The 12,175-nt window shown below is 31.1% G+C and overlaps 1 long non-coding RNA gene across 2 annotated transcripts; it reads right to left on the reverse strand.

The window, feature by feature from the left end:
• Positions 1-1,677: 1,677 nt before the first annotated feature.
• On the reverse strand, positions 1,678-5,538 carry LOC127902561 (uncharacterized). Of its 2 annotated transcripts, XR_008054954.1 has the most exons (4): positions 5,019-5,538; positions 3,893-3,993; positions 2,262-2,320; positions 1,678-1,779 (listed from the first exon to the last, which is right to left on the reverse strand). It is a non-coding gene; the product is annotated as an uncharacterized LOC127902561 (long non-coding RNA). The 2 variants fall into 2 exon arrangements; XR_008054953.1 differs by lacking the exons at positions 1,678-1,779; positions 2,262-2,320 and adding an exon at positions 2,359-2,695 and having other exon boundaries at positions 5,019-5,534.
• Between the last annotated feature and the right edge of the window lie 6,637 nt (positions 5,539-12,175).

Below are 12,175 nucleotides of genomic sequence, written 5' to 3' on the forward strand. Positions count from 1 at the left end.
GAATGTTTGCTGATTGGTCTCTTTTGGTGAAAGGGTTGTTTGTAGCAGTAACGAGATTCATATCAAGGTTACAAAAAAGAAAACTTGTGGTGCTTACTAAGAAGATTCAACTAAGTAGGGTCAATTAGGTGGCGACAAAAGTAGGAAGGAGCTTGAAATTGTTTAAAAATCTGATTGATTGTAATCTTCCTATATTTGAGCATGGCATCATTGATGAAGGACTGGAATTCGAACCAAGTAAAAATCTACAAGTGATTTATTTTCCCCAACTTTTATTACATACATCTAAATTAATTGGTTTAATTAATTTAAGGTTATAATTGACACACATCTACATCTAAATTTTCCAACACGTTTTAGTAGAATATGTTATGCTTTGGTCGAGTCACCAAGAGTACAAGGGACTTTCACTAATACAATTTTGTTTTGTTACACAAAAGATATAATATGTTTCTATTCCTGTTGGGCCACCGGAAGTTAAAAAAAAAAAAAAAAAAGGGATTTCATGCACCGTATTGGGAAGAAAAGCAACAATGTTGTTTCTATATCTCTACTCATGCAAGGAGTCCAAAAAATTTCTATTGCAAGCTTAAGCGGAATGATCGGAATTTCTTGAAGTTGCCATTCTACATGCTCACGTAGTGGGAATCAATACCGTTATGTAGTCCACTTGTCGCAAGTATCAAAATTATTGTGTGATGCATGTTTGACACTAATTAAGATAATCATGTACTTGCGCATTTAGAAGATAAACCATGATTTACAACGTTTTAATTTTTTTTATATATAATTGAATTTTGTGCAGAAATATGAATTCGAGTTGTTGGGGGTCTTAATGTAGAATTTCTAGATATCTAACTCAAAAAATTAGTTTACTGGGTAGAGTAACCTATCTTACTTATAAGTCCAAGTAACTCTCTTTTACTAACTAATGTGGGACACAACTCAACAATCCCCTCAAGATGAAACCACCGCTGGGATGAATCCAGCACCAGATCTTGTTCCTTTCACTTAAAACTATGGAACACAACTCAACAATCCCCTCAAATGAAACCACCGACGGATCTCGGTTGTTTTATCCAACAATGTGGGACACAATTCAACAATCCCCTTGGAGGAAACTACCGTCGCTTCCCGATTCTTTCATCTGACACACCTGAGTTGTTCCATCACCACATTCTGTCTACTATGGTCTGACTCTGATGTCACTTGTAGGGTGGAGCTTAGCTTAATGACGGTTCTTTTTTTAAAACCGTCATTAAATGTATACATATAATGACGGTTATTTTAATAAATTGTCATTAGATATCATATACACATAAATTTTAATGACGGTTATTTTAATAAACGGTCATTATATATCATATGTACATAAGTTTTAATGACGATTTTTAGAAAAAACAAAGGGTCATTAAAAATCACATTTAATGACGGTTCTTCAAATAACGGCCATACATTGCACTTTTCCATTAATTTTTTGACAGTTTTTATTCATAACCGTCATCTTTTATAGTAAATATACTTATATTTAATGGCGGTTCTTACATAATAACCGTCGTCTTTAGCATGTTAATTTTAAAAAAAAATATTTACAATAATCCTTTGAAGCCCCAATTTAAATTACGCTATTTATAATTTTTTTACAATTGTACGTTCTACAAATGTTTCATATCAAAAGTTAGTTATACAAAAAATTTGATAATTCCTTTTCTCTTCACAATATCTTCAATATATCTTCAACTTAATAACATGCTTGCTTGCTGCCTTGAAAAATTATATCTGTTTATAGCCAAAAGGAAAAACAAAAACAACCTAAGAAAAAACAATTAGCAAGAAGATAAAGAGCAAAGAAGTAACAAAATTTTAAAAAATAAAATAAAAAGAAACGTTTTTTGAGTGTTGTTTTCTTTGTAATACAGTAGCAAAACAAATTCTAGGCACCACATACAACAAAAATAATATTACAAGTATTTGCCTCAACGTAATTTTAATTTAAGAGATGAAGAGAGTTCAAACAAGTTGATCATATGTCAAATAAATTAAATTTAAATGCTCGAAATTCTCATTTCATGAAATTTTAATAAATTAAACTATAAAAATCAAAAAATAAGCATTTATCCGTCTTCCCATGGTTTCTTTCAACAAGCGCTAAATGAATTTATTGCTATCAAATTAATATAAGCTGCCAAAGTAAATAAATTAAGGTCTAGGAATTTTAAGGTCTAGGGATGGACCTAAATTTTAAGGTCTAGGAATTTAACCTCTTTATATGGCCCATCAATTCAATGAATGTCACCAAACTTGATTGTAAATTCTTGACCTATAGAATTTTGAAAGAATATATGATTAGAAAGATCCTAAAAATCACCACCATCTGCTAAACTGAAATTTTGAAAGAGTAAATTTATTACGTTTGCACATTCATATGCTTGTACTATATTAATTTAATATAGTATCCCAGTTTAGTCGTCCAAGAGCATTAACACATATACACTATAAGCTAAACAGTTAGAACACTATATAGGTACCTTGATATGAGTGCATATCTAAAAATATTTTCAGAATTCATGTTCTAAAGCAAGAAACATGAGAATGGATTGTAGATACATAAATATATGACCATTGTAGATGTGAATGGTGAGTAGTATAGTTGTAACGCCATACAGGCAATTAAAGCACAAACTGCAAAAGTCACCTGATGGGTGTTGAAGCCAACAAAAATAAATTCCTACTCTAAATAAATTGTGTATAGTGATTGAGCAGGGTCGTGTCCACAGAGATCGGTAATTATTTAAATCCTTTTAAAACGCAAAACATAAAATGAGGGTTTTGTTGACAATAATAAAAATCAAATTAAAATAACAAGAATGCAAATTAAAGTTGTAATTCAAATTGGAGAAAGCTCTGGTTGAAGGAATTAACTCAGCTTGATTCGACTATTGATCATTGATTCAAATATAGATTATTATTACTCATGAATAGACCGGTTATAGCTATTGAGACCCTCTAATAGCCAGTCTCTCCTTAACTAGTTGATAACCAAGGTACGACCGTTGGTTATTTCCCTAATCAATAGACAACCCTAGATACGATCATATGATTTAATCAATTGACAGCCTGAAAAACCAGAGAGACCTAAATCCTAATCAACACATATGATGATTCATTTAAATTAGATTATTTATTCTCACAACACAACTCTCTGCTATGTTATTTGTCACAAACATTAAATTCTTCATACGATGAATCCTTCAATTGACAATAGATTAAGTTGATAATTAAATAGTGGCCAATTACCTAATTAACAAACATAATCATGAAAATAATTCAGAGAATAAACAAATACCCAAAAAGCAATAAAACAATTAAAGCACAAGAAAGATCTCACAGTAGTGATGAATCAAAGCTTCATTATCTTTCAACTAGAAAAATAGGTTTAGTTCTTCATAGAGAGAAGAGAAAAATTAAGATCTAGGGTTTCCTTCTTTTCTTCAATCCAAATCTCCCTTTTTCACAATAGATTCCTCCTTTAAATACTCTCTCTCTCTTCTCTTTTAAAGTTCTATTTAAAATAAAATACTAATATCTGAAATATTAAATTCGTAATTACAAAAATAGCCAAAAATACAAAACACGTTAAATTAAAAACTGTAGGTCCGCAGTTGACAGCACGCGCCCACACCTTATCAACAAAGTTCTTCTACCACTCATAATTTCTCCAAGAGAACAATCATCCTTAAACATCATCTTGTAGCTCAATTTTATCACCAATCAATAGAATTGCACCTACAAAAGTAAATCACAAGTAAATCACTATTATTAAGTGTAAAACATCGATATTAAAGGAAGTAAATAATGCAAAACTAGTGCATAAATTGCACTCTACCATCACCTGATACAACTTGTATTTTGTCAAATCATTTAACTATTCAGCAAAGAAGAGGAGACCATTGGCGTCAAAATATGCAGTTGCTTTGTTGTCTTCTACATAATCTGCATTAATAAAGTCATATTACTGATAGAACTAATAATTTTGAATGAACCAAAATGAAGAAAGTTGTTCGAAAGCTAATTTAAGAAAAGGAATTACTTTCAAACTACCGAGAAATAGAAGCAAGGAAAGCAATAACCAACAACAAGTTTAGAAATCAACTTGCTTTCATGCTTTTGTTCTTTAGGCTCAAATTGTATAGAATCCTAAATAACTCCTTCCAATTCCTTAGTTTTTATCTTGAAAGCAATCAAAGCATCCATTTGCTCACTCAAACTTTCAACCTAAGCATAATTTTCTTTCACTTTAGTCCCGTAAAACTTGTCAAATTTATCAAACTCATCATCAAGCCTTCTAAAAAACTACTGCTCTCATTCCCCTCCTTCCTCAACAATCTTCCAAAATATTTTCAATACAAAATAGACCAAAAAATTTCTAGGAGCCTTTTTGATTGTAGAACAGCAACTAATCAACACCTGCAGATTTCCAGTGGCTGTTTTGCTACTGTTCTGCAGCGAAAACAGCCAATAGAAATCTGCAGGGGCTGGTTTACTGCTGTTTTGTAGTGAAAATAGCCCCTGCAAATTACCAAGGGTTGTTTCACTGAGAAAAGCTGCAAAACAGCCGTTGTAAACTTCTAGCAGCTATTTTGACAGCAAACCTACAGAAAAACAGCCCTTGGAATTGTCCATTGCTGTTCCAGCTTGATGAAAAATACAGTAAATTGAATTTTTAAATACGAACGTAGTAAATAAATAATTCAACAACCATGGGAAATTATCAAAGGAACCCCAAATGGGAACAAGCAAAGTTATCAAGCAAAAACAAAATAGATAAGCCTTATTATCAATTTCCTTTCTGAATTTTTTATACTAATAATCAATAAAAACAAATTATAGCAAATTAAAGCTTTCAATGATTTGGGCAAAAATTGAAAAGCCCAAAATAGAAAGAGTGACAATTAATACTTATATGATAGAGGTCAAATTGAAAAAAAAAATACATTAAAAATGAAGAGTACACCTACCATGAACTTTCTACAACTCTTCCTCATTAGATCAGCTAAAACTTCCGCAGAATGTTCAGTTGATTTCTTGGAAGCTTGGCTGTAAACAAAATAAATCCCACATTTTGTCACCACGTAGCAACACTTTATGTGTTTAAGATACAACTGGAAAAAGACCACAGTATTTTCACAATACTCACTGTCCCCATTCAAATCAAAACTACTGAAGAAATTCTTGCCCAAAACTATGTGATCTAATTCGAACTAAAAATAATGTAAAAAAACCTGAGGTGGATAACAAACTTGTAAAGTGGGAGAAGTTGGAAAATTGCAAAACAAAAACCATGGCAAGAGAGAATAGAATCATTTTCCATTACCACAACACAAAAGATTCCGTTAATCAACAGACAACAATATAAGGAAAAAAATTAAGCAGAGTAAACAAATCAAGTAATCAAATCCATTGAAGAAATTATTGCACAAAAGGATTAAGGATTACGACAAAGAAACAAACACCTTCAAGATGTTTTTGATCTGCATCAAAAATTACAAATTCAACCAAGAAACCAACTCACAAAATCACAGTTAGATATGAAAATATGAAATTAAAAGTAAGAAATTAATTACTTAATCACAGAGAACCAAACCAATCGAAGCGGTGAATCAAGGTGGTCATGTTACAGCTTCGGACAACAAAGAAGATTAACATTCAAAATTGGTTAATTTAAGTAAGTAAATCAAAATCTCAGGCGATGCACATATGTTATCGAACAACAGAGACTTATATGGTAGAGTGCTTTCTTCCGCGAGTGAAACGGTGAGTGATGGCGAGGCTAGGGTTTATCTGGTTCGATGGTGATTGACAGTGAAGGCCTTAATTTCAAGTAGTTAATGATTGGGTTGTCTTCGACGGCAAGGGTTTGGATATGGGTTAGAGTTTTCTTGGGTAAGAGGGGTACAATGTTGACTCCGGCATAGTAGAGAGCAAGCATGAGAGAGAGGGGCTGCTGGTGCTGGCCTGCTGCTGTGTGTGCATGAGAGCATGGTGAAAGAGAGGGTGGCTGCTGGTGGCCTGGTGCTGCCATGCTCGGCTACTACTGCACGGGCGAAGTGTGTCGACGGCGTGTGTGCTGCTGAGAGAGAAGGGTTGCGTGCGTGCGTCCGTGCCTTTAGAGTTTAGAAATTATCTGTAATTTTAGGGATTTGGTGTTTAGTATAGGGCCGGTAAATTTGGGATATATATATCAATGACGGTTCTATAATAACCGTCATTAATTTGGGTATAATGACTGTTGATTTGCACAACCATCATTAAAAATTAAAATTATTTTAATTACATATATAATGACGGTTATATATAACAACAGTCATTAAAAGATATCATTTTTAATGACGGGTTTTGAGTAACCATGATTAAAAATTGTAACTTTAAAATTAAAAATACTTTTTATTATGCATACAATGACTGTTTTATGTAAAAACAGTCATTAAAAATCAAGACATTTTAACTACACATATAATGACTGTTGTATATAAAAACCGTCATTAAAAATAAGATTATTTTTAACTACACATATAATAACCGTCGTCATTAAAAATGGTCATTTTCAATGACGGTTTTTATAAACGAACCGTCATTAAAATTATGTGTAGATTTTGCTTGACATTTAATTACGGTTTTATTACATAACCATCATTAAAAGTGCTACATATTATGACTGTTCACATAATAACTGTCATTAAAAATATTTAATGTTTCTTTCAACATTTTTGTAACTCATAACATATGCGTCATTGTTTAACATTTTTGTAGTAGTGGTTTTTAAAAACTATCCAAAGCACACCTATTAGATGTGTTTCCAATTTTCCCTTATAACAATATGTAAATGTCTCTTTCAATTGCAAGAATTCGATTTCGAAAAATAGTGAACAAAAACAAAATGTCCTAGTATTTCACTCAACTACTTGTTGGGGAATCATCTGTATCATGCTTTTTGAAAGGAATTTTCTAGTATAGTGCCAAACATATTTTTAGAGCTTTCATATTTAAGGAATCATGGGGGTAAATCCCCTTTTAATACCTAAGATTTAGAGGCTATTTGTTTTTTAACTTAAATATTTAAAGTGACTTAACTTAATTAATTAAGTTAATTAGAGGTGTTTGTTTTTATAACTTAATAAGATTTTTCAGATAATTTTGACTTAATAAAATAAATTATGATTTTTTAGTTTTTTTACTAAATATAGAAATATAAATCAGTCAACTAATTTCTAATTTAAAAAATATCCATACTTTATTGTTTATTTTTCATGCTATCTCAAAGCTCCTACATACACGTTTACTCAATAATAATCTCATCTTTATCTTCTTTTTTTTAATCAGCCGTCATGGAATCCCTTCTCATTTTGGTTCTCTAATCAAGTTTTTGAATCTCTCATTATCAGTAATTAAAGATGTTATTCTTAATCTTTTTTATGTAATTACATAATCTATTTGACTAAAAAACTTTATATATTATAATTCTAAAATCATATGTGTTCACTTGAACATAATTTTGCTTATATATAGTAAAATATTATGGTACTTATGTTCTTTGAGAATATATTATTTTTTAGACATTCAAATTTAATAAGGATATAAATGTAAAAGTACATGTTTTTTGTTTTTAAAGTTGAAAAAAATTAATACTTATTTTTAGAGATTCAGATAAAAAATAAACATATTATTTAGATTCAAATATTTAAGTCTATTTAGATTTCAGATTAATTTAAATCTATTTAGATTTTGGATTAAAAAAACAAATGCCACCTTGATAACCCTTTATTTTTCAGACATTGTCTTTTTTTTTCCCTTCTTAATAATTGAGTAAAAGAGAAGAATCTTCATCTTTATCTTTTTTCCCAAAGTGTAAAATGAAAATAAGGAGGCGTATGTATTACTAAAAAAAAAGTTAAAAATATAGTTATGTATAAATTTTATTTTTCGGAGAAAATTCAAATAAATCTAGTAACACTCCACATGTGAAATATAGATATATTTTTCTTTTTCACAAGTGGAGTGTTAGCTAGATTTATTTAAACTTCAATTTTTTGGAAGGTCAAACATCTACCATTTTTGATAGCTTTTTAAAAAAAAAATCCAGCACAAATAGCTAAACATAAGGCTGAACTTTTCATCATTCAAACTTCCAAATTTAATTTTTTTTTTAAAACAAAATCTCGAGTTTTGGGAGTGCTATCAGTCTATCAAAATTTTAAGAGTATATATTATTGTCAAAATAAAAAAAAATGTTATCTTTAACTTTAATATAACTAATGACATTAGTATCTTAGCGTATTTTTCAAATTTGAAACAAAAATTTAAACTCAATCCTTGGATCATCAATAAAGCTGTTATTGTTGGATTCAGCTGTGGTTGTAGGTCTTGCAAAAGAAACGGCTTAACGACGAATTTCAGGCTGATTAATGGAAGAACTATAAATAAAAGGACCAAGATCCCCAATGAAATATAAAATATTATTCATACATGGCATCCTCCAAGCGAACCCTCAATAATCCAGAATGTACAGATGACAGCCATGTGTCCCCTGACTATTATAATGAACTGAAACTAGAGGTGGCAAAAATACCCGCCCGGTCCGGACCCGGACCGTACTCGGGCGTTGTGGGCCGGGTAATATGAAGCCGAGTCGGTCTTGGACATCACTTAATAAACCCGGAACCCGGATTTTATTAAAAAAATATTATAAAATATTTATTATTTTGAATATTTATATTTATTCGACTCATTTATTATACATATATAAAGTTTTAAACACTTATATTTTCGTGTCAAATTTTATTAAAATAAATTTAAAACTTATAAAATTATCAAAAAATAAAAAATATATACATATAATATTAAAAAATATAAAATTCGGGTACCCGAATTAAAATCTGGCCCGAACTCGGACCGGGACCGGTTGCATCCGGGCAGGGTCCGGACATTGCAATACCCGGACCCGGCCTGGGTTTTGCCATTCCTAACTGACACGTGAGTTCGTTTAATTCGGTTATGATCAAAACGCAGCATAAGGACACCCTCTTTGATTTAAGTAGTCATGCTTCTCACACGTGACTACATTAACACAATCAATAGCACTGAAATGCTGCTGTTTAGTCGCTGGTGTTTGTATTCACAGCGCACCCAACAGATCTAAAATTAAATCTCTTTGTATCCCATGTAATTCTAAATCTTAACTTGACAATTCATCTCCATGGTATTTTTTTTTAAACCTCACTTCTACTCATTAGCGATTGATTGAAATAAAATTTGGAAGAGTTTTCTCCAAAGTGTGAAATTTTAAATTTTATTAATATTTTTAAACCTCACTTCTACTCTTTAGCCATTGATTGAAATAAAATTTGGAGGAGTTATCTCCATAGTGTGAAATTTTAAATTTTATTAATATTTTTGTCCGTATTAATTCTTTAACTTGCAATTTTGGAGCCTAAATTTGCTTTGTTGAGTTTTGGAATCTATGAACTGTTAACGAACAGTAGGTGTTCTCTTCAAAGCAAGACCGGCGAAGGGCGATTCTTTTGAAAAGAGTCTTCGTTGAAGTGAACTCCTTTCTAATAGTAGACAGGCAGGTACGTGCTCCGATATAAGGGGGTCAGCTCGGCAAGTAAAGGATATAAGGAAAAAAATTATATATGTTGAATATGAGTAAATTCTTTTCTTTTATTTTTGTCCTTTTGCTTTGGTCTTTTAGCATGGATCATGAATCGGTTCATAGTAAAGCAAAGAGCAGTAAATTAAAAGCGATGAAAGAGAGCTTTTTTTTTTTTTTTAAGAAATATGTAAAATTTTTATTTACTAAGGGCAATTGTTGACTTCATATTGGCTTCTTCTACTATTGTTTCAGTGGCTTCCTTCTTGGAATTTGTATCGTCGCCTTGTTGCCCTTTACTATATTTGGAAAGCACGAAATTGTCTTCGACTTCATAATCATCCTTTGTCTTTTATACGATAAATTCTAAAATACCTCAGATGTATTACAACCAATTGATGCATGCATGGCATGTGTAATTGAATTTAATACAATCACCACTTGCATGATAGTTTTTCAAAATAAATACAGACATATCATGGTATTATTTATTTATTGTATGACTGATATATATAGTACCTTAAATATATTTTAGAATTTCTCCTTTTATACATGCAAAAAATCTAATTTCTAGCTACCTTAGCCTTTTTGGTGTGGCTAGTCCACCAGACTGGTAAAAAATCTCAGCCTATATATTCGGCCTTGCATTTATCTTACGCCAGCCGTCCATCTTCATCTATCATCATCTGGCATTCGCCAAAATCGACACTGACGATTTGGCGAAGGGAAACCCGGCTCTTGCAGCTTGTGGTGCCGTGTTTCGTGGTTTCAATGGTGCTTTCCAATCTTGTTTTGCACAGTCCCTTGCCCATCAAACGTCTTTCTATGCTGACATATATGCTATTTTAAAGGCTATTGAGCTGGCAGCTTCAAAAGATTGGAATTTTATTTAGTTAGAGAGTGACTTGGTTTCGACTTTAGCTTGTCCTACAAGTACCAGATTCAAGCAGCTACGGCATTTGCGTATCAGATGGTTGGATTGTTTGAGATTTATTAGTAGAATACACTTTTCTAGTTCACACATCTGTAAAGAGGAGAATTCAATGGCTAATAGTCTTGTTAATTTGGGGTCAATTCTTAATATTTATGATTGATGGGATGATCCTCCTATTTCTGTTCGTCAAAGTTTGCATGAGGATGCTTGAGGTCTCCCCAAGTATCATTTCAAATGAGTGCTCTGTATTCTTTCTTCTCCTTTTTCCTCCTTAATAAAATTCAGTATCATTTGTTAAAAAAAAGAATAAAAATTAGCAAGAGTTTTTAAAAGAGTTACAGAGAGGTGCTAATGGCACCACTCAAATATAAATATAGTAAATTTCAATTTACCCCTAACTACTGTTATTTTTAATAATGGATTGCCTTTAACTTGTTAAAGTACAAAAATATCCTAACTTGTAAAGAAATATGTTATTAATTCTAGTGTGTTGTTCAAAACAACTGTTGATTTGAAATATCTGCAAATTATATTCCAAAGAACACAACAAAATGCTAAGAAAAAAATATTAAAAATAAGTTATTTATAAGATTTAAAGATTAAAGAATTGAAATGACTTAATGGGCTAATAATAATAATAATAATAATAATAATTAAACATTTGGGATCAAGATTTCCTTTACTTCTATATGTGGCCATTTAGAATTGTCAGGTAAAGGATGAATCATACTTGAATAATACTTAAAATATGCCTTCTTTGAGTAATAACCAAACATTGCAAGAATGTAAGCCATTAATTTGCCACAGCCTATAGTCACATATATGCTCTTGAAAATTGATAATCCATAACTTTGTAATAGTTTCAATTTCAGAAAACACCTCACTTGTAGATGTAATTCAACTCTTCCTACCCTTCTTCAGTGTTTGGTTTATATTATAGTTAATGAAGGTAGCAACATCAATTCTCTATTTTGAATAGCTAATTATTTTATCATTTGTTGTTCTCATTATCCTTTTTCTAATGTGCTCTGCCAAATTGATTGTAGATGCCTTTCTCAATTCACTAATTTATGCATTATAATTCTCAATTATATTATTTATTGTGTTATCATATTTGACAAACTTATTAAAAGCATGGACTAACCAGTACTTTGAATTTAGTATCTTTAGCCACTCAAATGCATTATTATCAATATTTTGTGTGTCTTTCATTAATGTAGTGAATGCATCCTTATTTGATGCTCTAGCAGCCCTCCATACTTATTTCTCAACTTAACTTGAGGGAACCTTGTCTTAAAGTCTCAAAGACATCCTTGCAAAAAATATGTTCTGTAATCCACCAAATTCTAGGTTCAATGATTCAAGAATACCTTTATGCCTACTAGTCGTGAATATAAGTTGTACTGTGTCAGCTAAATACTCTTGTAAATACCCTAAAAACTAGGTCTGATTTGTATTAAGTATGACTCATAAATACATATTACAATTAGAAAAATACTATGATTTGTATTAAGTATGACTACTGAAAATAATTACATTCAAAGAGACCTTTCAAAAGAAAACTATCCAGCGTAATAAATGGCCTACACCCA

This window comes from Citrus sinensis, chromosome 5 (assembly GCF_022201045.2).
Source record: "Citrus sinensis cultivar Valencia sweet orange chromosome 5, DVS_A1.0, whole genome shotgun sequence".
Classification (NCBI taxonomy): Eukaryota; Viridiplantae; Streptophyta; class Magnoliopsida; order Sapindales; family Rutaceae; genus Citrus; species Citrus sinensis.